General features: G+C 43.9%; 1 protein-coding gene across 6 annotated transcripts in view; it reads right to left on the bottom strand.

Moving 5' to 3' along the window:
* AMOTL1 (angiomotin like 1) overlaps positions 1-23,254 on the bottom strand; it is a 133,784-nt gene that overhangs the window by 74,727 nt on the left and 35,803 nt on the right. Inside the window, exon 1 of one of the 6 annotated variants that reach the window (XM_039254986.1) lies at positions 15,370-15,512. The exons of 4 other annotated variants lie outside the window; for them this stretch is intronic. The gene's annotated coding sequence lies outside the window, so the exon portion shown is untranslated. Of the gene's footprint in view, positions 1-15,333; positions 15,513-23,254 lie in introns of those variants that run through there. One more of the 6 variants, XM_039254988.1, reaches the window with a different exon arrangement.

Raw genomic sequence — 23,254 nt, forward strand, 5'->3', positions numbered from 1 at the left:
GCCCCCAACACAGAGGGCACCACAGACACGCCTCCTTTCACCACACAGGCCTCAGTGTCAGGAAAGGGGGAAAACACTCTCACACACCCGCAGACCGAAGGACACAATGCCCAACATCTCAACCATCATTTAAGACTTCCTTTTTTGTACGCTGGGGTGTCCCGAGCATTCCTGGAGAGTTACGTCCCCACCGCTGCCCCCACTCCTTGGAGCCGAAGGAAGAGGAGCCCAGCAGAGGAGCAGCCGGGCCTGGCAGGCAGGCCTCCCGTCACGGCTCCACCAAGCCAAGAGACCCAAGAGAAGCTCCCAGCACTGACATACCCTACGAGACTCGTGTTATTTGTGGCTTCCTCACCTGGAAGACAAGGTAAAATGAAGAATGTGTGTCACCGGGTCTGCATCAGCCTCCTGGGCTGGAGAGCAAAAATGCAAGAGAGGCCTCGCCCTTAATCCCACAGGAACATAATCCTTCCCTGCCTCTTCTAGCTCAGAATCTCCAACTAGGAAGTCCGAGAGCACAAAGTGGCTCTACTTTCTTATGCGAAACGCAGGGTATGTGATCTACCCAACGGGGTCAAGGTTATCTGACATGGAAACCGGAAGTAAGCATGTGACTTATGTTACACGACATATGACAACATAGGAGTGGGGATGCTGCTGGCTGTGTTAGCATTCTCCACGCCCAGAAGCAAAACTGGTTGCAGCGGGCACACGCAAACACCGCCCCCACCCAGGAAGCCCCCGCAGGGCGTGGCTCCTGCCCAGGGGCTCAGTGACAGGGCCTGTTTTAGGGCGGTACACCGCCAGTCAAGGATCCTGCCGCTCGACCGTGTGTAATCTGTACATGTCATAGGTACCGGGGCTTTCTTCATAAAGACCGGTTCCACAGAAGGTCCTCCTGACTTAACCAATTCGCGGTTTCCTGCTTCCTTCAAACCAGTCCTTGTCCCAGAATTATCGCGGACAGCTTTAGTCTGCGTGGGGAACCTGGTGGTAAAGGATCCTGCTGTCTATGGGGTCCCCCTCCCGCGGCTCCTGTGGCTCGTGGCCTGAGGGAAAGCCAGAGATCTGTTCTGGCTGCACTCCGCAAAGGGTGAGGTTCTGGAATTATCCTTTGAGGGTCGGCATTCCTGCCTCATAGAGTGACTGTGATCCAGCTCACCAAGAATGGTCCCTTCTTCGTGACAAACCCTGCGTGTCACCTGTCAACATGAAGAATCTTTTGCTTCTATGAGCATCACTGCTTTTAGCTTATTTCTAAGAGCAGTGAAAGCTTCCTTCCCATTATGGTTTTATGCTGTTACTTCCTTTGTAACTGTCCGGAGGCCTTTAGGTAATGTGACCCTGAACCAAAACTTTTTTTTTTCCTTACTCAATACAGCAATTACAAAGGGCGTCACTGTTGATGGAAAAATGAATGAAGGTAAAACGAAGTGAGTTTTCCGGGGCAGGCAAGGGGCACAAAAACCCTGGTGATCTCCTCTCATCTGCTTCACCCCCATCTTACTAGTTCCTTCCCTAAGATCAGCTCTTGATTCTGTAAAGAGGCTAACCTAACAGGCTCAGAAGTATCCTTTACGTTTAAACACCGGAGGACATCCAGATCGCCACCCCATTATCATCCAACACTCACAGAACTGGGAAAGCTCCTGTCCTCAAATCCCACTGGCCACTTGCTTGCACATAACCATTTTGGCTAGAGCCTCAAGTCCAGATTTTGCTTAGTTTTTAGCACTGCCTACTCTCAGGCCCCTCCTCTAAGCTGCCAACAATCTGGGTGCTCCACTCCGCATCCCAGTGCCCCGTGAACAGGTCACCCCCATTTTCCAAGTTCCAGCCAGGAATGCATTTGTAGCGGCACACTCCTCTCCCCAGGTCCTTTACAATTCACCCCAACAAACCTCTCACTCTACCTCCAATACACACACACACACACACACACACACACACACACACTGGCCTTCCTTCCCTCAACTATGATACCAGTGACAATGTGAGCTTACAACTTAGCATTTAAACATCAAGTGCCTTTTTTTTTAAAGTAGGCTCCAATGCTGGGCAAGACTTGAACTCAAAACTCTGAGATGAAGACCTGAGCTGAGATCAAGAGTCCAATGCTTTAAAAAAAGCCACGCAGGTGCCCTTCAACTGTCTAGCATTTTATAGCAGTCATTTAATATAGTCTGCTGCTACTGTCCTGGGGAAGCTGGAAGGCAGCGCTATACCCATACTTGGAAGGATGTAAGAGATACCTCTCCTACTACTGCTGACTGATGCAGAGCATGGCACCATCCTCTGGAATGGGTTCAAATTTAAAGGTCAAAGATGCCTCCAAAGACAGTCTCCAGGATTCCCCATGATCCATTGCGCTTTACAGTTCCCTAAAATGGGGGAGTACTTGCTGTCCCCTGCAGGCCAGAGACCCATTCCTCAACCCCATCCCTCCCCGCAACCCCACCCCCCACGAACTGCAAAACAACTCCCAGGTGTTATTTCTAAAGCCCGAAACTCTCTGCCAGGCCCACCTAACCCCAACTCCCTCATGCATGTAAAAACCACTTCACCCTCTAGATTAGAATAGCCTCTTATAACTTCGTAACAGAAATTTTAAACACAGCAACAAATAGTTCTGTGGCTTCTACCTTCCCCTTTCCAGGAGCTAAGGAATTTGCCGAATGTGCCAGCAGCCTCAAAGTTAAATGTAAGCAACCAAGCCCTTTGATTCTGGCAGAACTCGGGGTTTTTCCGGGGGAGCAGAATACACTGCGACTCGGGGAGACAGATGCCCTAGGAAACAATGTTTTGAAGCGGCCTAGAGAACCCATGACCAGGGCCTGAAAATTAAAGGCAAGTCTGTCCACAAGTCGTCCGGCGAAACCAAGCGAGACCATGTGGGTGAGCCAGTTCACAGTCCAGGCGCCTGAGTCCTCAGTAAAGAAGCATTGACAGGTCATGGCACCTTCCTCTAGAAATGCTTGCCTGCAACTCGCGTTTTGAAACCGGAAACGGGAATCTCCACGCACTGGAATATCTCTTTCCCCAAGGAACCATTATTTGAAACCCAAGATGGGGACAGAGAGGGGTGGGAGGGAGGAAAAGTTCCAAGATTCCCAACCCCTACCATCCATCTCAGCGCCAAATGTGAATTCTAGACCAATCTATCTGTTGTAGACAACAAATAAAACAATAAATGCAATAATATCTATTTAACTTAGACTCAGAGTGGAATTTGTGATTAATAACTTCAAAGTCGAATGAAATTTAACTTTGCAATGCCTTTTTTAGAAATATCCGAGACATTATCAGTGGGAACCAAAATGCAAATGTATGCTTAGCCTCTAAAGTAACAATTGAGTTCAACAGGGCACCATGCTAGGAGCTCTAAATACAGAGAAATGCACGAAGACTGTCCTGGGCCTTGGGAGCTCATGCTCGAGTTCTAGAGACCAGTGTGCACACATGCACACAACTACCCAAATTTCACAGAGTAAGTGCTCAACTAAAGGGACACAAAGCTTTGGAGGCCCAGAAGTAATTCATCAGTACGTGTTGATTAGGGAGAGGATACTGAGCTGAAATGACAAAGAGAAAGAGACAGGGGAGCTGAGCAGGAAAAAAAAGGAGGATATTAACCCACTGTGGGGTGAGGAGAGGGTGCTAAGGAGGAGAGATCAACACAGCACGGTAAGGGTGAACAAGGACTGAGTCATGACAGTGTTTCATCTTGGGGCGCCTGGCTGGCTCCGTCGGTCAAGCATCCATCCGACTCTTGGTTTCGGCTCAGGTGGTGATCTCACGCGTTGTGGGTTCGAGCCCCGCGTTGGGCTCTGTGCTAGTGTGGAGCCTGCTTGTGATTCTCTCCCTCTTTCCCTCTCTGCCCCTGCCTGGCTTGTGCTTTCTCTCTCTCTCAAAAATAAAATAAATAAACACTAAAAAGGGAAGAAAGTATTTCATCTCTTTAAGGAATGGAGAGTAACGTGGCATTGGGATACGGTAAGAAGGAAAACGACTTAGAAGCCAGTATTTAAGGGAGTTTTTTAATAAGCTTTTTAAATTTTAGTACGTTATTTTCATAACACTAGAGAAATGCAAAATAATTTCAAAAATAGGTGATTCAACTACCTAGCATATTCCTGACAGTCAATCACAATACTCTAAGTACTTTTAGGGTTAGGAAACCCTGAGCTCACTGTGTAAACCCTGGGGGTAGGCTGTAGGCCAGAAGGACCCTTCTCTGTTCTAGCAGCAAGAACAGCCTAAGCTCAGTCAACTGGATATTCTATCCAAAGACCGAGTGTCTTGAGGAAAGGACACAAAGACAAAAGGTGCAGGTAAGTTACCTGCGGTAACCGTGTCACCAGGAGTTCGAGGAGCATCAGCCCTCACATGACAAACACCATGTCCCCGGCTGGGTTCCCAGTGTAGATTCACCTAGGTTACTGCCCATTTTCTTGGCCATCCTGTTAATTTGTGAGCTGTGTAATATACTTCCAGTAAATTCCTCTTTTGCTTAAGTTAGCCAAAGTCACTTTGTGCTTACAATCAAGAACTTTAGACAGACACTTACATTTAAAAAGATTAATTGTTCTGACCCACATCATAAAAGCTGAACATTGTTGGTATCCTAAGTACTGCATGACTTAGCACAATCTGTCTTGTCACCCCAAATACCCTTTACACAAGCCCTAAAGAAATATTTGTGACCTCCCAAAGGTTCTTTCATCTAGAGGGTCTTTCTCAACAAGTCAGAAGACATACTCAATGCTCAAATATATATGCTGATGGGTGCCGGGGTGGCTCAGTCAGTTAGCGTCTGACTTTGACTCAGGTCTTGATCGCACAGGTCGTGGGTTTGAGCCCTGCGTCGGGCTCTGTGCTGACAGCTGGGAGCCTGCAGCCTGCTTCAGATTCTGTGTCTCTCTCTGTCTCTGATCCTCCCCTACTAGTGCTCTCTCTCTCTCTCTCTAAGTAATAAATAAACATTAAATTATATATATATATATACACACATATGTATATGTGTGTATATATATATATGCTGCCTAACCAAGTTTTCTGAAACTCCACTCTAGTACCACTTCCTCTGAGAAGTCATCTACCCCTTACCCCCAAATGCTTATATGCCACTCATCTGTGCTCCCATCACATTCCATGCATGTTTATGCCACTATTAGATTGCCAATGTATTTAGTTCATATTTTTCTCTCCCTCTTAAAGCGTAAGTTGATTAATAACAGGAACCATGTCTTATTCACCTTTGTATCTCCAGTGCCTAGAAGAAATAAAATCACAGTAAGAGCTCCAAACACATCTATTGGATCAATGAATCATCCGCGTATGTTTACGGTACCTGCTAGTTTCTAGCACATAACGGGCACTCAACAAATATATACTGATGGAATTAAGATACATTTTTAAATAATCAGTTTTAAACATATTCTTAATTCTACAGAATGTAGCTCAAAGATGATTTTGTCTCTTCCAAACCAATCAGGAGACCAAGGCTTGGTAAAAGCTACTGGGGAGCAAAAACAAGAGGAAGCCATCTAGTGCTACAGCAGGTTAATTAAGTACACTAGGGTCCATTTCCTGTACAGGCTCCATCCACGATTTTGAAGGAACATCACAGGGAGTCTGCAGCCTGAACACAAGCTGGCTCTTGAGGAAGGTGCTCTTTTATCCTGCTCAAGCCCTGCAGGTGGGCCTGTGTCCTGGGACTGTGCCCGAGCGGCAGCCCTTGGCACATGCTCCTTCCACAGGTCTGGGAGCAGGAAGAGAGCTCTTAGGGTGCCCAGTCACCCACCCTAAGAAGAAGGAATCATCTGAGTCCCTACCTATCACACAGAGTCACCACAAGTCCACAAAAGTGGACTTTTTCCATAAGAAAAAGATGTTTGGATTTTAACATAAAATTCAAAGACTAGTTAACTACCTTGACTCAAATTGTACATAATATCATAACTTTTATTTCAGGTAGATATAGTTGGTATTTAACCTATCTAAAACTAGAAGGACCTGAACCCCAGAAATTCTTTTCTTCAGAGAAGTTTGTTAAAAAAAAAACCCACTTTATTAAGACATGCTTAACATTTAAAATGATGTACATATTTAGGGGCGATTAATCATCTGACTCCTGATTTTGACTGAAGTTATGAGGGAGCTCAGTGTTGGGCTCTGCACTGACAGCACAGAGCCTGCTTGGGATTCTCTTTCTCCCTCGGTCTCTCCCCTACTCACACTCTCTCTCTAAATAAATAATTTTTTTTAAAAATGGATAATTCAAAAAAGTACAAATTTAACATATACAACTTGACGAGTTTGGGGATAAGTATCCACACATGAAGCCATCACCATCAGAGACCACAGATATATTCATCACCTCTCTAAGTCCTCTCCCACCACCTTTATTAATGTGTGTGTGTGTGTGTGGTAAGAATATTTAACATACTATCTACCATCTTAGCAAGTTTTAAGTATAAAAATTACAGTATTGTTAGCTACAGGCACTACGCTATAAAGTCAATCTCTAGAACTATGTATGTACGTTTTAATAAATAAGCCCTATATTTAATTAAATAAGTGAAACTTAATCTTTAATCAATCTCAGGATCAGAAAGGTATTCTTTTGGGTGGTCCTGGCACACATTATGTTCCCACTGAGAAAAAAAAATGACTGGCATGTGAGTTCCATTGCTTCAGTGTGTTTCTATCACTGCAGGTGGACAGTAAGTACTTAATATTTTCTGAACAATGGAAAACAAACAGGATGAGAAGCCTTAAAATAAACCCCAAGACATAACGATGGCAACATGAATGCGTAATTGTGCTTCTAAAGCCTCCCTCTCTGGGCCACACAGGAGGGGAGTGGCTCAGACCCGCCTCCAGATTCCTCCAGCTCCTCTCCCCTGCACCCTGCACCCCACACCCCATCCTGTTAGCATCTCTCACAGGGACTGAGTCTTCTCGTCCTCACCTCCCTCAGACATCAATGTTGACTCACAACTGGACTTCATAATTTAAAGCAACCAATGTTCCCCCAAAACTGAACATCCCTTTAGTAACAAGAGTATAATCAATAGTGGAAGGAGCTACCACTTATTGAGGGCTATAGGGATGATATAAAAGTCATCATGTGTAATTATCACCACCCAATTTCCATTTTGTAGAAAGGGATACTAGGCTCACAGTGGTTAAGTAATGCCCAGAGGCACAGAGCTGGCCAGCAGCACAGACAAAATCAAAGCTCTTTTTGCAACGCCTTTCTGCCTTCCAAAAACCCCTCAATAATGCACATTTAATTCTGAGTCCTCTTTTCCTGACTAATTACATGAAAATCAGGAGAGTTTTAGTGATACGCTCTTGCTTGTAGAGAATAGGGAAAGGTACTGGGAAAGGTTCTTTCCCTGACTCTGTGAGGCAGAGAAGCATCCAGAACTATTTCATTTGTGCTCTTTTTCATAAAAGCTTAGAGTAATAATAGCACACTCCCTGCCAATCACCAGAACATCAAGGCAACTGACGAAGCCACCCTCCCCATCGCTTCCGTGTGACCACTTACTAGTTTCACGATGGGGTCTCTGCTTTAGCAATGAATCCCAAGCCTATCCTGCATCAGTCACTCTCGTGCCACATGTCACTTCCAAGCTCCATGTCAGACCTGTAACATCAGGATCTCCACAAGTGCAGACCAAATATATTTTGGCCTCACTTCACAACTGATTTGAATATGGAGTCAGGTAAAGAGGCTTATACTTCTCTGCCCTACACGTTCTGATAGAACATATGCACTCCAAAAAAGTGGTGACAAACTGAAATTTGGTAAATCAATCACACTTGAAACCAAAACATGATGGATCTGATGAACCCAAATGATTAAGTAAATGACTCTTTCTAAAAAAAATAAACCAATCAGTCTGCACTGATTCTTTTGGTAACGATTCTTTGTGTAAATTTGGTATTTTTAATAAATTCAGATTCACAGTCAAGAATCTTAATGCCCTTCTGTTTCCTAATTGCTAACCTGAATGACCGGGTAAGAGAATATGGCTATTTCAGCTACATCTAAAATATTGTTATAAAGATACAATAAAGTGATTATACCAAAAGATACATCTAGGGGCGCCTGGGTGGCTCAGTCAGTTAAGCGGCCAACTATGACTCAGGTCATGATCTCACAGGCTGTGGGTTCGAGCCCTGCATCAGGCTCTGTGCTGACAGCTCAGAGCCCAGAGTCAGCTTCGGATTCTGCGTCTCCCTCTCTCTCTGCCCCTCCCCTGCTCATGCTCTGCCTCTCTGTTTCTCTCAAAACTAAATACACATTAAAAAAAATGTTTTTAATACATCTAATTCAACATGATGAGATAAAGCCTGAGAAAATGCCTACCATATTATAGGATAAATGCTCGCTAAATCTGAAATTCAAAAATCACACAGCCAGCTATGCCACAGTCATGTAAATGTAAGATAAGCAGTTATCTAATTTTACAGGGAAGGAAGGCAAAGAACATAACATTTATCAAGCAATACATGATAAAAACATTATCTTAGGTAATTCTCACACCTCTGAGAATCAGGTCTGATCATCTCCTTTTTACCTAAAAATACCATAAATGACACGCTCTGGGTCACACAGCACACAGCCATAAGGCTAAGATGCACATTCAGCTTTGACTGTTCCAAAGCATTCCACAGAATTTAAGCAATACTTTTAAAACACCTAGATACTTGTAGTAGTATTTGGCTTCCTTATAATTCCCGTATGTTTCAAAAGATTATGGGTCTGTGAACTTGATTAGCAGCAAAATGCAGATGTACTCACTAATTCATCCATCCGTCCATCAATCCATCCATTCATTCATTCATTTGCTCACTCATTCCACAAAGATCTGTGACATTAAGGATCTGCCAAGGGAAAGATAGTGCCTGGTATGGGAACCCAAATCCACCAGGCCAGTGAGGGAGGCAGACAACTGCCCAACAGTGCACCAACGTGGTGATGCAGGCAGGCTCAAGGTAGCACGGACTGGCGAGCAGGGACACCAGTGTCCGGGTCCATCTCGGGACACACACAGCTGGATCTGTAACTGTGCTTAGCGGCTATACTTACCTCTTTCTTCTCTTTGGCCTCATTGTTTTGGGTCATGGACACCTCTCTAAAACAATCTGTCAAGAGGTACAGAGCTTCTCCCTAGGTCTAAAAGAATGCACACACACTGACTTCATGGCATTCACAACTTTATGAGGATTATCCTCACTTCTCAGATGCAGAAATTAAGGCACTAAGAAGAACTTGCGTCAAGTCACACAATTAATAAAGGGCAAAACCAGGGTTCAAGCCCAGCTGGCCTGGCTCCAGAGTGTATAGTGTTTATCACTCCACCAACAGTGTCCAAACTTTTTCATTTTAGGATCTCTTCACACTCTTAAAAATTACTGAGGACCCAATAAGCTTTTGTTTCTGTGAGCCATATCTATCCCTAATTACTATATTAGAAATGGAAACTGAGAAATCTTAAAATATATGCTAATTCATTTAAAAACAACAATAATAAACCCATTCTAAGTTACATGAAACATTTTTATGAAAACTCATTACTGAGACAAAAAGCAGTGAGAACAGTATTATTTTATGATTTTGCAGGTTTCTTTAAGGTCAGGCTTACTAGACTGCTAGATTCTCATATCGGCTCTGCTGTCAATCTATTGCTGTAGGATTTTTAGTTGAAGAAAATGAAGGAAATGTGGCCTCATTCTAATACATAATTGGAAAAAGGAGGAGTATTGTGATAGCCATTCCAGATAATTTTGACTGTTCTTTGAAACTACATCCAAACTCAACAAGTACTAATTTCTTAAAGGTGGTTGCAGTGTGAACTATAAAACCCTTCAGTGATCCTGCCTTGGATATTTCTCTATATTCTAGTACATTAAAATCTATTGGTCCATCTCTCACTTTGGAGAGAGCTCTCTTTTCCATAATTTCATAATTTTATACACTGGTCCTTTGGAAAACCATAATTCACTGCACCATGCACATCCTCCACACATGCAAATATCTCAGGTATGTAATATCAACAAAATCACTTTTGTTAATACACCATGGATTGCAATCATCAGAAAAGTCTTTTGCATTTTAGGAAGTTGTCAAGTTCACGGTGGCAAATCCAAGTTTTCCAAAATTCCAGTTTTGATAGGAAAGCCTGAGTTTGATCACTGGCAATAAAGAGTGTCCACTGGTTTTCTTGCAGTGACCAGACTCCCTGTGTTCATTTCTGAGAAAACATCTAGCAAATCCCCAGTAAACCAAGAACTCAGAACTACCCGTGTGTTGGTCGTTCTCTCAACTACAAACGGCGTCCCATCAGAAGAGCCTCTACCTAAGCTCCCCACTCAGGTGCCTAAGAGCTCCCTCTCGGTGCAGCAGAAGCACTTCCTGTATGTTTTCCATTCATCACACAAGGCATTAAAAAGGTGCACCTGACTGCTAGGAATTTACCCAAGGGATACAGGAGTGCTGATGCATAGGGGCACATGGACCCCAATGTTCATAGCAGCACTCGTTAAAAGAGCAAAAACATGGAAAGAGCCTCAGTGTCCATCAACGGACGAATGGATCAAGAAGATGTGGTTTATCTATATGATGGAATACTACATGGCAATGAGAAAGAATGAAATCTGGCCATGTGTAGCAACATGGATGGACCTTGAGGGTGTTATGCTGAGTGAAATAAGTCAGGCAGAGAAGGACAGATAGCATATGTTTTCACTCATGTGGAACAGGAGAAACTTAACAGAGGACTACAGGGGAAGGGGAGGGGAAAAATATTTAATGAGAGGGAGAGAGGCAAACCATAAGAGACTCTTAAATACTGAGAACAAACTGGTGATTTATGATGGGTGGGGGAGAGGGGAAGGGGGGTGATGAGCATGGAGGAGAGCACTTGTTGGGATGAGCACTGGGTGTTATATGGAAACCAACTTGACAATAAACTATATTTTTAAAAATTTTTAAAAATAAAAACCATTAAAAAAAAAAGGTGCACCTGAGGTGTAGATTTAATACAGTGTGTGCTGGTAAGGGGCAGACAGACCACTGGTACAGTCAGTGCCACTGCCTTGATCCATGCAAAGTTCTACCCAACACTGCTTTTGTACCATCAGTACAAATGTCAGTACGGTGGAAGAAGCACATGTCATCGTGTTATTATGAAGATAGTTTTTCGGACTCAGGAACTGCCCCTCCCCCCAGGGTTCCACAGAGCACACTTTGAGAAATGTGGCTTTCTGTTCTATAGCCTCCTCTGTGGAGAAGGGACCAAAACGTGTGAAACTTAAAGAGACCTTTAAGATGAAAATGGCTACAAAACCAGTTACAACTGAGAGGGAGTCACCTCCCCGCTTGGGCAAAGGAAGGTGCCCACAGTCCCTGGAAGTGGGGAGACTTGAAGGCCCACAGAGACCCTTTGATGTAAAGATAGCGTGAACTCTACCTGTCAGACGAACAGACTCCAATAACTAAAGAAAACGTATCAGAGGAGAGGCTGCAGCCTCTCTAGAAAACACCTGCCCATGAATGCATCTTCTTGCCCTTGAGGGATTTTTATAAAAGGGAATACAAATCAACAATCATACTTCACTGGAGAAAAGGCCTCCAAGAGATTACTTTTAGGAGGTGAAGAGAAAAGAAACTGTAATAACTTGCCCGGCAGGAAGTCAGGCAATCCTGGGACAAAGGGAAGGATGTTAAGACATGATGAGGGAAGAGAAGAGAGTGATGCTATCAGGCCAAAAGACCAGAGTATTAAAAGATTTAAAGAACAACAAAGGTGGAGGAGAGAGCATCTACCAAACGGAAAGGGGGACGGGGGGAAGGCCAATTTGTTTTGCTTTGTTTTGGCAAATCTGCTTCTTAAACAATCTAAGAATCCAGGCTCTGTGATTTATTAGCTTCAAGAATTGAGCAAATGAGTTAACTTCTTGGTGCCCCTTACCTCATCAGGAAAGGGAAACAGTAATTGGACCTTACTTAGGGCCGTTATAAAGAGTACATAAGATAATGCAAAGGGCTATGAGCAGTGTTCCAGCACACGATAAGTGCTCAGTAAGTTTTAGCTTTTTATTTTTTCATCCGAGTGGGGAAATGGAACAGGAATCAAGAATATAAAATTCACTTTCAAGAAATGATCAAATCAGTGAGCTTTTTAAAAACAGCAGGATGCTGAAGCAGATCAAAGATGAAGACATTTAAAGTTTTGTCAGACTGTTCAGCTGATTGACAAACTAGACTAAAATTACACTTTCAATTTTCTAAGCACTTGGGTTGAGAGGTCTTAAAATATACAATTTCTCCAGGGGACCTGGGTGGTTCAGTCCATTAAGCGTCTGACTTTGTTTCAGGTCATGATCTCACAGTTCGTGCATTGGAGCCCAGCACAAGCCTGTCAACTGTTAGCAAAGAGCAGGCTTCAGATCCTCTGTCCACCTCTCTCTCTGTCCCTCCCCTGCTCTTCTCTCTCAAAAGTAAGCATTTAAAAAATATACGGTTTCTCTAAAAATAAGCTTAATGGTCCATTCCTACTATCAAAGACGAAAATGAAAGAATACATGGTGTTATCCAAAGGCTCTCTAAAATTCCTAACTTATCTGTCACTCAGGCATACAAGTCAAGGTCTAGGTGGACCTGGAGAAGGTATCAGGTACCAGGCTCTAACCTGAATGCCCTCAGCTGCCTAGGAAACTCCTCTTCAGCTAGAAGGACAAGGCGGGTAGTTATTAGGAGGTTACAGGGGAGTGGAAACAATTTGTCTTCTCTTCTAAGCATTACAAATAAGAAGAAATAAACCTCTCTTCTTGTTCCATAGTGAATATTCCATAATGAACATCTCCGGAGACTGAGAATCTCAGGTCTGAATCAAACACAAAGGTCATTAGCGTAAGCATTGATTTCACTGCTGTACTGATGAGCTTTAAGCTTTGTTTAAATGGAGATACATAGTTACTGATAAATGCATCATACTCAATAGTGAAAAGCTGTGAGCTTTTCCTCTGAGATCAGGAAAAAGACAAGAATGTCCTCTCTTACCACTGTTATTAAACACGGTACTGGAAGTCCTAGCTGCAGCAATCAGACAAGAAAAAGAAATAAAAGGCATCCAAGTTGATAAGAAGTAAAACTGTTACTATGTGCAGATGATATGATACTATATAGAGAAAACCCTAAAGACTCCACCAAACAACAACAACAACAACAACAACTATTAGAACAGGTAAGTGAAAAAACAAACTGACATGAATTCAGTAAAGTTGCAGGATAAACAGAACTAAGAGTCCAGGTTTTTGTCCTGTTTAACTGTTTAAACTGAAAGAGCAAACAACACGTCATAGAGTCCTAAATACTTTCTCTAGTATTTGATTATATTCTATATTTCTAGCATTTGATTTAACCATAGATATGATTACATAAGGCAGACTTTGCAAACAAATCATCATGCATAATCAGCACTAATTTTCCACCATTCTTCCCGGATTGTACAACCCACTCAAATCAAAGAGGAAGCTGAAAGGCAAATGTAGACACAATCTGGGCTGTTGCCACAGAACATGTCTCATATGACCCCCTGACACACCTCCACCTGGTAGCCTACAGGGTTCCTCTCCCTCAGCTGTGAGAACCTACTGAATCTGGTCTTGGTTATACATGACAGCCACCATTCCAGCCACGCGAACTTCCCGAAGCTCGTCAAAAGCTCCACAGATGAACACCTCTGTGCCATTAGACCCACCTCCCACAGTCATACAGGACATGAAACTGCCCTCACCCAATGTAAAGAGATTTCTAGAATAAGACACCCGCACGCTTCTAGTAATTACTTGGTTGCATCTAAAACCCACAGGTCCTCCCCAAGCTCCCCATCATGGAAGTCTTCTCATGCTTCTAGAAGTCATGATACCTGTAATTTAAACCCATTCCCTCTTAATCAGTTCACGGTGAGGATAAAATACTTGAAAGGCAATTAGAAATTGTTTCTTGTCTCCATAGAGCAGAATAAACCCAGTTCATCTGCCTTCTGTTTTCTAACACCGCACTCCATTACATCCCTTTTAGAATATTAATTCCATGGGAGCAGAGGACACATACCCCATGCCTCGTCCAGTTCCGGGCACGTCACTGAGCCTCAAATGGCAGACGGAGGACTGCGTCCTTTCCTGTATCAAATTTTCCACTTCAGTAGGGACTTATGCAGTCCAGAGTTACTCGTTCACCAAATATTTACTGAGCACTGAATGCTTCTGTAACCCAATTTCTGCCTCATTTATAGTCTGCCCCCAAATGAGAAATGTCATGCTCCCTAATGTTCAACATGTACCTTCCTTAAGAGAAGCTGAAAATATTTCAAAGTAAATTCAATTAGAATATTCGTGATTATTGCCTAACTACAAAACTTCATTCTACAAAATCTGTTCACCTTATGAGCAAGTTTAATCACACATAACACATTTTACGTTCCTAAACTAATAAAGTGATCTTAGCCACTTAATAAAGGCCATTAAAATATAACTATTTGCATTCATTCCAACTGTTGTCTCCGAATTCCCAGAATCTCTTTTGGAAAAAGTAGAAGGTAAGAAACTTCAGAAATTCAGAAACTTTTATCTCTAAGCGCAGAACTGAGATAATCCATATCGCAGAGTAAACTTTTTTTAGACCTTATAAGGTCTCTAAGGACTCTATAGTCTTCATTTTTTTTTTTTGGATGAATATTTTACAGGATCAAATCTCAAAGTTAGCTCAAGTAATAGTACTCCCCACTTTCCATGCCACTACCGCTCATTTATGATCTGTCAGGCCAGTCACCACCACAGGAAGTTAAGTCACACAGGTTGTGTCCTTTAGCAAACCTCCTGCTTATTCTCTGACACCCCCGTTATATTTAAGGTTTGTGTAAATGGTTTTGTGATGCTGTTTACATTAATTTCCCAGGTGTCTTAATTTAAGCTATTGTGATTTCAGAAGGCACTTTATTCCACTCTTCTAGATAAAAGAGCTAAACTGGCGTTACATGTTCTCTGCTATGAATTTAATGCAACCTCTTAGGTATTGCATCCACTGGTTTCCAAAATTCTGAAAGCATGTTTCCTAGCCACTTTTTCTATTTTTCCTCCTCTTTTATCCCCCATCGTTCAAAAAGAAGATCCCAGGCAGGCAATCTTATTGGCCCTTATATCTTTCAACTTCTTCCCACATAACCAGCATGAGAAATCAACCAAGCTGCAGTGATAGTTAGAGACTGGTCCCTCGGCAAACAGGGCCTTGCCAGAGAATTTCACACCTACCCCTTGCCCCCAAGCCCCCAGACAGAGGGAGCTTACTCAGAAGAAACTTGGTTCCCAGAGGCCTTCAGAGTACACTTCCCGTCCAGAAGGGAAAGGCCGGCATCACACCTGCCTTTGGGGGTCACGTTCCTGGGTCACACAAAGCAGAGCAGCCCTCACGGCTGAGAAGCAGCAGGTAAATGTGAGCTCCCTCCTTCCTCCCTGGCCCAGGGCCACAGGGCACAAGCACAGCCCCACCTAACACAGGAAGCAGGAAGCACAGCCGCCTGGAAGACAAGATATCTATCATCCTTGTTCTTGCTCTGCCTGTTCTGAGAAGGGTGGAGGAAAGAAAGAGTAGATGAGAAGCAGTGTGAAAGAACAGAAGCAGGAAGATCTGTTGTGTGGCAAGCCCGGGATTCCGGGGCCGGGTAATGAGTGCCTCACTGGCTGGGGCATACATGTGCAAAAGAAAGGAAGGCACGCGAGATATGTTTGGGAGGCTGACCACAGGAGCTGGATGTGAGGCAGGGAAAGGAACCTTACAGTTTACAGAACTTTCAAAGGAGGCAACAATTAGGATGATGCAGTGTGGAACGGCATCTGAGCAAGCCCAGACACCGGCAGGGATGAGCAAAGGCCCGCCCCCCGCCTTGCACCAACAAAGGCTGGTTCAACAGTGGAACAGACCCAAGGTGGAGGAGTCCAGGCTGGCTCAAGATCCTCCCCAGAACCTCTCAGTGCTAACTCCACACTGGTTTTTCTATTTGCTTCTCTCAAGGACCTGGGAGAATCCCAGGAGCAGAACCAAAGCCACAAGCATCCCTGGGAACAGTAGATGCCTCCTGATAACAGCCGGAGAACCTGGAAAGCTCTATCTACTCCCGGCATATCGCAAATGCCTTGCTGACCCACCCTGCAAATGAAATGAGCCTCCAAAGACGAGGTTCAGGTTGGCAGAGGGTTTGCCCTGTGGTCTCCTCTCCCATTCAGTCCCACACAGGAGTTTAAGGGAGAAGGGATTCATGTCCGTCAAAAATGTGTCACCTTCCCATCCTACAAAGCCCGATAATGATGCTGTCAATCAAACTGGGGCCAACATGTCTCTAGCACGGCACTGGCCAATGGAACTCATTGCAGTGATGGAAATGGTAGTAGGCATATGAACTGTGGCTAATAGGACTGAGGATTTTTAGTTCACTGACTTTTAATCAACTTTGATAGCCACATGTGGCTAATGGTTACTGTGGATAGTGTAAACCCAGAACTCAAAAAATAAAAATTGATGGGGGTCAGGGGCACCTGGATGACTCAGTCAGTTAAGGGTCTGGCTCTTGATTTCGGCTTAGGTCATGATCTTGCGGTTCATGGGATGGAGCCCTGCATCAGGATCCGTGCTGGGCATGGAGCCTGCTTAAGATTTTCTCTCCCTCTCTCTCTCTCTCTGACTCTCCCTATCCCCGCCCCCACCAAAAAAAAAAAAAAAAAAAGCAAACAAAAAAAAAAACAGTGGACAGATCACATCTTGCAAAGATGCCTGGAAAAAATTTCATGGAATTATATTTCTCTACTGTGAGGAAGTGGACTCTGAACAGTCCAGCAAGTATTCAAGCTATTTTCCAGCACTCAAGTCTTCCTTGGTCATTACCATATCCACACATCAAATATCTATTTGGAAAGCGCTCAGAGACCCTACCACAACCCTCCATTTACTGTGGGAACCTCTCCATGAAGGCCCTGCAGATTTCATGCAGACTTTACAAGCCCCCCAGCAGCAGTGTGAAATTCAGCATCAAGAGAAGCAGTCCATCCCCAAGTCCAAGGATACTGTCCTAAAGGGCAATCAAGGATGCTCAAAATAATAAATGAATTTTGCACCATGCTCTACCTTGTATTTAGTCCTTTCACATGCATTATCTCACTGGAGCCTCACAATTACCTTATGCTGGAAGTACTGAGTCAGCACATTCATCTTACAGAGGTTAAGCGACTTCGCCAAGGCAATATGGCTTGTGTATAGTAACCACACACCTTACCTCAGGCTATCTCCCAAGGACTGAGGGGGATAAAAGACAATCGAGAGAAAGGAAAGTCAGCGTTGGAAATGGGGAAGGTGTAGAAGAGTGATTAGAACTGAGCACTTGGTTATGCAGATCAACTCGTCACCTTAGAAATCAATCGATCTCAGGACGTCTAGGTGGCTCAGTGGGTTAAGCGTTCGACTTAGGCTCAGGTCATGATCTCAAGGTTCGTGGGTTCCAGCCCCGCGTCGGGCTCTGTGCTGACAGCTCAGAGCCTGGAGCCTGTTTCAGATTCTGTGTCTCCCTCTCTCTCTCTGCCCCTCCCCTGCTCATGCTGTCTCCCTCGCAGAAATAAATAAAACATTTTAAAAAATTAGAAATCAATCGATCTCAGTCTCCTTCGTTTAAACATGAACACACGCGGTTCCAAAGAGTTAAGCACCTCAGTCGAGGTCCAATGAAAAGGAGACTATGCCCTAAAATACTAGTTCCCAAAGTATGGTCCCAGGACCAGCAGGAACAACATCACTTGGAAGCTTGTTAGGAATTTAAATTCTCTGGCCCCTTAAGAACTAACAGAAACAAAACTTTGGGGGCAGGGCTCACGGTCTGTTTTGTTCAAACACGCCATCATGTGGGTGAGGCTGACGTTCACCCCCATTTCACAGGCACTGCTCTAGAAGTAGACGTCTAAGGTCCATTCCATTTCCTCTGGGCCACAAACAACTCGGTCATCAAGGGAGCGGAAAGGAAACTGCTGGTTGTGAAGCATCCTGGTGACATCAGCCCTGACCTACTGTACACCTCGGCTAACAGGCTCTGTAAACTCCGTACACAGACCTCCAGCCTCCTGTGGCTGGGGCAGAGAGGAAACTCTTTTTTACTCAGAAAATCTGGGTTTACAGCCAGGAGAAAAAGGTTTATTTTATTGCCAGTACTAGATTGTGCGGAGAGTACCCTAACTTCTAACCTCATTTGATAAATAATATTTGGTACATGATACAATGTCCCCAACTGTAAAAAGGTAAGTTTCTGTAAGAACTGGGGTTCCAGTTTCTCAGAGAATGGAGATAGATGAAAATACACACAGCATCATAAAGCCATTGGTCTGTAGTAATAAAGATAATAATAATAATAATAATAATAATAGCAGCAGCAAGTATTTACTGAATGCTTTCAGTGTGCCCAGCATTGTATATCGGCACTGTTTTTCTTCACCCTCCTGCAATTCCAAGAGGCAACTGTTTCCATTTCATCCCTGAGGCTTTAACAGGTCAAATGCCCTGAGATAACACAGCAAGGAGGAAGTGGGGCTGAGAAGGCAAGCCAGGTCTACTGTTCCTAAACAATCCAAAACACTACCTCTTTTTTCATTGTGACACATTCTAATTTTGAGGCTGTTTAATTTCATTCAGACTCTTTAGGTTAGTGAGTTTTAAGTACTGGATCTTTATCATTTTTTTAAGCTATTATGCCACGTACAGTTCAAAATAGCCCTCAACCCCAAGTTTACCCCAAGTCCTTTAAGCATGTGCTCAAGAACCAGGATAACTCACACTGAAGAATTCATGGCAACACAGACATCCAAAAGCTGGATCAAAGGCAAGAATCAATTTTATTCCCACCATGCTTGGGCAACATGCCCAGGAAAGCCCTGACCACCTGATCAAAGCAAGCCCTCTCTGCTCATTGCTCCACAGTACAGCATCCTTCTCTCTTTTACTGTACATAATACATGGAAATGTCCACACAGTGATCCCACCAAGGGGCGAGCTCTTAAGAGTGGGAACATGACTGATTCAACTGTGTGCTTCTAGGGCAGTAAATACATAATAGACACCTAAGGGACGGTTCTCAAGATCTGTAGCAAGACAGCCAAGTTCTTATGAGACGGTAAAAGTAAACTACAATTTAAATATAAGATGTAAAACTATGAAACTTAAAAAAGAAAATGCTAGAGAAAATCTTTGGGATGTAGGCCTGGGCAAAATGTTCTTAGATTTGATACCAAAAGCATAACCCGTAGAAGGAAAAAGCAAACAAACAAAAAATACATTGGACTTCATCAAAATTAAAAACTTTTGCCCTACAAAAGATCCTGTTAAAAAGATAAAAAAAGGCAAACTACACACTGGAAAAAAAAAATATATATATATATATACACAAGCCATATAACCGACAAAGGACTCATTTTTAGAATATATGAAGAACTCTCAAAGCTCAACTATAAAAACAACCAATCCAGTTAAGGACAGGAGCAAGAAGACATGAATAGACATCTCACCAAAGAGGAGATACAGATGGGAAATAAACACATGAAAAGAAAAAATGTTCGACATCATAAGCTATTAGGGAATGCAGATAAAACCAGGAAGAGACTAGAACACTTATTGGGACAGCTAAAATAATAAACCAGTGCTGGTGAAGTTGCAGAGGGAGCCGATCTCTCCTACATGGCTGGTGGGAATGTAAAATTGTATGGCCAATCTGGAAAACAGTTCGGCAATTTCTTAAAACACAAAATATACACTTAACCATTCAAAATCCAGAAATCACGCTCCTGGGCATTGATCCCACAGGAAGGAAAACATGTCTGTACAAAACCCAGTACATACATGTTCACAGCAACTTCCATTGTAAGAGCCCAAAACTGGAAGCAACCCAAATGTCTTTCAGTAAGTGGTTAGGCAAGCTGTGGTATAACCATACCATGGGATACTACTCAGCAATAAAAAGGAACAGACTATTGATAATGTGACAGCTTGAGTAGATCTCAAGGGTGTTCTGTTAAGTGAAAAAGCTAATTTCAAAAGGCCATATACCACATGATTTTATTTAACTTATGTTTTTCTTTTTTAGAGAGTAAGAAAGAGAGCAGAGGCAGGGGAGAAGGGCAGAGAGAGAGAGAGAGAGACAGAGAAAGAGAAAGAGAGAAAGAGAGAGAATCCCAAGCAGGCTCCATGCTCAGTGTGGAGCCCAACATGGGGCTCAATCCCATTTTGGGATCATGATATGAGCCAAAATCAGGAGTCAGATAACCAACTGAATAAGCCACCCAGGCGCTCCCCACATGATTTTACTTCTGTAATATTCTCAAAATGATAGAGATGGAGAAGAGATTAGTGGTTACCAGGGTTTAGAGATGGGTGAGGGGAGGGAAGAGTGGATGTTACTATGAAAGAGTAGCATAAGGAACAGCCTTGAGGTGATGGAATAGTTCTGTATCTTGACTGTGACGGTGGTTACCGGAATCTACACATGTGAAAAAAAACTGCATAGAGGGATATATGTGCGAACACAAATGTGTGCGTGTAAAACCAGTGAAATCTGACCACACTCTGTGGACTGTACCAATGTCAACTTCCTGGTTCCATTGCACTGTGGTTATGTAAGATGCTACCAATGGGGGTAAATGGGTGAAGAGTACACAGGACCTCTCTACCATTTTTGCAACTTCCCAGAAAGCTATAATCATTTCAAAGTGACATGTTTTTTTAAAAAAGTAAACTATGGACATTTTACTTAAAACAAAACGAATGAAAAAGAGGTGAATATAGCTTCACGACTGGCCAGTGAGATCCCAAACACGGACTTAAATGCACACAGTAGGACTATGTGACTTCATTTTTTTGAAAAGTTAAATCTAATCCTCCAGAGTTTTAAGAGGGATACGTTTCCTAACACCTTAGAGCTACTTCCCCATCCCCCTGATACAATTAATGGGGGGGGGGAAAGGAAAAAAACACCTGATGTGTGAAGAACCCCTTTGGGGAAGCAGGAGTCCTGCCCTGGAATGAACGAACAGGCCCTGTTTCACAAGTACAGAGGCCCAGGGCCTCACAATTTAGAGAGCGCCGGGCCGTGCCAACACACAAGCCCAGGCGTGGCTTCCTTCAGCAAAACTACTGTACTCACCTACCCACGACGGCCAAGATTTAAATTCTGCCTTTCTTCCAAGACAAAACAAAGTCAAACCAACAAAATAAAAAAAAATTTTTTTTTAATCACTTAGCAAACAAAAACCTCAACAACCTCGGACTATATCCAACAAACCTTGTAATTAAAGATGTCCTTCTGATTGACCTCCAAAGCACCCCTTTGCTTTTCAAGTATTCTATTGCCTAGTGAATTCTGGGACACAAGAGCCTACCGAAATTAATGAAAAAAAATGGGAGAAGAAAAATTATTCAAAGCGCTAGAGAATTTCCTGACCCGAGCTGCTTCCATATGCATTTGAAATGCAGATAGCACTGGGGCGTTGGGGGGTGGGGGGGATGCTACTTTGGGAGAAATTTGCATATCAGAACGACTAACAGGTCTTCTTACAGCGTTAACATCCTTTTATTTGATTGGCCTGGAAAATCTTTCAGATTTTTACAATTTTCACTAGCAAGTCCCTTATTTCAGAAGTCATTAATTTTTTTTTAAAAGCCTTAGACAGTACTTTATCATTTTCAAAGCAGTTCCACAAATTACTATGTAGAAAAACAACACTGGTACCTAGGGGCTGTGCTTTTCAGCGGAACACTCGCCAGCCAGGCTGCCTTCCAATTTCAATTAGTTCGGCCATCTTTCCCCCAGGCCCTGGGTCCGCTCTGCTCCACAGAGGCAGACATCAAAAAAAAAAGTATAGATCTACCCACAGAAGCCTCCGGACTCACTGGCCAAGGGCAGACACTCTCAAGTCTAATCAGGAGAATGCCTTCCCATAAAATTACTCACATTTCTGCATTCATGTGCTTTTCTTAACAACAGCACTTTTAAATCTCATTTAAACTGAAAGTCCTCCATTAGCTTCCATGAAAAGATGTATTTTTAAATGCTTTGATCTCCACATGCTCTTTGGTACATTAGTATTCTTCACTCTCCACCATCAGCACAGAACCTAAAAGACCAAGACTTCTGTGCATTTTAAAAAGAAGAGGGAGGGAGAATGAATTATAAGTGTAGCACCTTCTCGCCCTCCTGTCCCCTTGCAGAGTGTACCAGGTTTCCTTATTTATCTTGAGAACTGTACCTCACAAAAGCCAAACTTACCCATCTAAAAACTAATCATCCCCCCAGACCCCACCAGGGAGGGTAGAGGCATCTCTAAAACCTCTGCTTTAGTCTTCCTCCTCTTCACTCTGGTCAAATCAGTGGTTTCCAACCCTTTACTCCTCTGCAAAACGGTTCAAACTGTATTCAAATATTGTTACCATACAATTCCCACAAAGAATGCTCACAGTAGATGCACTACGATGCTCAGAACACCATCCTGGGAAACAAATTTCACATTGGTCTAGAACTTGCAATCCAGAGAGCTCCCTTAATCCTTACCCTGGGTCTAACATCTGCAGGGAGCCACTGGGGTCCAGCAGTGGTGGGCAGCCAGCAATGGGTGGGTCAGTCAGCAGTGGGGGGGGGGCATCCAGGAGTGGGAGACAGCCAGGAGTGGGGGGGCAGTCAGCAGTGGGGGGGCAGTCAGCAGTGGGGGGGCAGCCAGGAGTGGGGGGCAGTCAGCAGTGGGGAGGCAGTCAGGAGGGGAGGGCAGTCAGCTTACTGGAGTCAGTAGACGCTGGACGGATGCAAGAGTGCGGCCTGGGAGGCCGAAGAGTATGTCAGGGAAACTCCAGGTTCTGGGTAAGCAGTGGGGGAACACTCAGGAGTGCGGGGACAGTCAGCAGTCCGGGGGGGCAGCCAGGAGCGGGGGATGGGCAGCCAGGAGTTGGGGGGGCATTAAGCAGTGAGGGGACAGTCAGCAGTGGGGGGGCACTCAGGAGTGGGGGGGGACAGTCAGCAGTGGGGGACAGCCAGGAGCGGAGGGCAGCCAGGAGTGGGGGGGCACTCAGGAGTGGAAGGGTCAGTCAGCAGTGGGGGGACACTCAGGAGTGGGGGGACAGTCAGCAGTGGGGGGGCATCCAGGAGGAGACAGCCAGGAG

Source organism: Hyaena hyaena, unplaced genomic scaffold, assembly GCF_003009895.1.
Source record: "Hyaena hyaena isolate Hyena2069 unplaced genomic scaffold, ASM300989v1 scaffold_506, whole genome shotgun sequence".
Classification (NCBI taxonomy): domain Eukaryota; kingdom Metazoa; phylum Chordata; class Mammalia; order Carnivora; family Hyaenidae; genus Hyaena; species Hyaena hyaena.